The sequence below is a fragment of the Nannobrachium achirus genome, assembly GCF_963921795.1.
Source record: "Nannobrachium achirus genome assembly, chromosome: 1".
In the NCBI taxonomy this organism is placed as follows: domain Eukaryota; kingdom Metazoa; phylum Chordata; class Actinopteri; order Myctophiformes; family Myctophidae; genus Nannobrachium; species Nannobrachium achirus.
In genome coordinates, this window is record NC_137810.1 from 23,792,985 (window position 1) to 23,795,938 (window position 2,954).

Genomic DNA, 2,954 nt, shown 5'->3' on the forward strand with positions numbered 1-2,954 from the left:
TTTTTTTTCTCAAATTTTTTTTTCTCAAATTTTTTTTTCTCTAAAATTTTTTTTTGGAGAAATATTTTTTTTCTCAAAATATTTTTTTTCTCAATTTATTTTTTCTCAAAAATTTATTTTTTCTCAAAAAAATTTTTTTTCTCAAAAATTTTGTTTTTCTCAAAAAACTTTTTTTTCTCAAAAAACTTTTTTTTTCTCAAAAAACTTTTTTTTCTCAAAAAAATTTATTTTCTCAAACAAACCATCAGATCGTGGCCACCCTGTACCGCAGGGATTTGTTTTCGACGAATATTTACTCCTATAGACGCAACGCGACGACCTAGAGGGGAGGCCGGCGCAGCCGGCCGACCTTCTAGTGTAGATACATTGTTGTTTTTAGTTATCTCTCTGCTTCTTCCCCATCTTTTTTATGGAAATAACGAAAATTATGGAGCTTGCACAAGAACAAATTTCCCCCACTGTTTTACACCTGTAAACCTGTGATGATAAAGATGATTCTGATTGACAATCATATATAGTATCTGTGAGTTAGCACTAGCAGAAAGGCCTTGCGGGATAGCATTAGCATTACTTTGTGTTGAGTGGCCCAGTTACAAGCAGAGCAATATCTTCTCAATGACACTCACTCACTTTTAGAGACAAGTGTTTGGGAAAATATTCCAAAAAATAAAATTTAGCCTGCCTGTGTGCAGAGTGTGTGTATGAGAAAGAGAATAGATAGGGGAGAACAGCAGATGCAATGAGTGAGAGAGAGAGAGAGAGAGAGAGAGAGAGAGAGAGAGAGAGAGAGAGAGAGAGAGATCTGAGACAGAGGGAATAACTTAAAAAGAAAGGCAGAGAAACAGAATGAGAGAGGGGCATCAAAGAGATGGTGCATCAGAAAGATAGGGGAGAACAGTGAGGGGTTCATGCCATGAGGGGCAGGTCAGGCCACTACTGTGGTGTGATAGCCCGGGGTGTTTTCATACTCAATGTAGCACTGATGGATGGAGGTCGTCAGTGGATGAATTAATAATGAAGGACCAGGAGAAAAGTGCTTTCCAGAAAACAACAGGACTGGCCAACCAGAGCCGGCCAGGCACACATGAAGACAATCGAAGCCCTGCTGGTGGACTGGGGGAGTGGGGGATGTGGGCTTACAGGCCGGGGCATGAACCCGAAATACTGTCTGCAAGACGCTGACCCCATCTCAGCTAACTTCACTGACCAGTGAACCCTCTCAGTCCGAGGACCGCAGCCCCCCATGCCTGCCCTGCATCCAGACCAGACAGAATGAGGAGATCAACAAGATGAGACAGACAGGGAGAGAGTGATGCAAGGAAGGGTAACAGATGAACACTAACACACTGCCAACAACAAAAACAATAGGGGAATACTACAGTATATCTACACTACAGTATACCGTATCTTTAGACACTGTATAGATAGACACTGTAGAATCTACAGTATCCATCTAAATACATAAATAGTATAAACTATGGTCACACCGCCCATACAACCAATATGTCTGAGTCATAGTGTCAGGGGCTTTGTCAATGTACCCGTTGTACCTGTCTGTCTCTGCTCATATGGAGATCTCTGTATCTGTCTGCCTATGTATGTGTGACCCTTTCATGCCTATTCGTATATGGAGATCCCTGATCTCTGTATCTTGGCAGAACAGTGGTTCTGGACAACGACTCGGCGGCAGGCACCGCACTCCCTCGAGTCCCTTCCAATGCTCTTACCGAGTTTGAAGTTGGACGGTCCCATACAGTATATTAAGCATATGACCATATATGGGCATAGGACAACCGGATCTCCATACAGTATGCTTATATATCGGCATATATATATTGGGTTTGTTTATGATTATGTCTGAGGCAGAGTGACGTCAGAGGTCTGCCAATCAGTCCTCCCTTAGAGCAATTGCGTGCACATGGGAGCGTGCCCATGGGTGCGGGCACGCATCCACACATGTGCTACAGTGTGTGCAGCCGCTTCTTTGTCTTTTAAAGACTATTAATGGGATCAACTTTGACCAAAAAAATGCACATACCTGGTTGGTTGTTTAACCGTTTTAGTGCCAGCCCCTAGAGGGCGCCAAAGAATGCCAGGGTTTGTCCCATAGGCGAGCGTATTAGCATCCGGGGACTCACGTTGCAGTGACGTGCGTGCTCACGTTCGTGCACGTCATGGAAAGGTCCCGGATGAAAATGGCTACAGAATAGCTATTAGCATTTTGTCATTTAAAAGATCATTTTTAGGCGATTTCGCCATAAATAAACCTCGCGCCACATCCCGAAAAACACAATCCAGAGATATGGGCCTCCAAAGATGTGGTTTTTCATTGGATTCGGCGGCGATTCGCGGCAACGTTCGCGGATAACGGCCGGCCGGGGGGCTCCCGGATTTCGATCACTGGCTTGAAAATTTAGGCCCAGGCTTCAGAACGGGGCCGGATCTAGGCATAGGCAAGGGGGGGCAATGCCCCCCTAAATGCCCTGTCTGCCCCACCAAACATGATGGCATGCAAAAATCTAAAATCGGCCAGTATGATATCAAACCGGCCGCATCGGTGACCGGACGGTCACTGACATAAATTCCGGTGCACAGCATGATGCTCTGGACTAATTTAAACATTAGCAAATAGCAGCCAGTCTACTTAGTGGCAGCCTACAACAGAATACAGATGATGCTGATTACCTTTGCAATGTAAGGATATATTCCATAATCCTGTGTCAATGTAGTCTCAAAGAAGAAGGGGAAAAAAAGCATCGCAAGGCTCTCCTGATCAATCAATCGTTTTGCTTGTTAAAAAATATTTATTCAATAATAATATTATTAATAATATTTGAAATAAATGATCTCAATATGTATACCAATAATTTTAAAATAAAGGTTTTGTCTTAATCATGCAGCTCTAACAGTGACACAGACAGAAGCAATGGCACAGCAATTATACAATATAAACA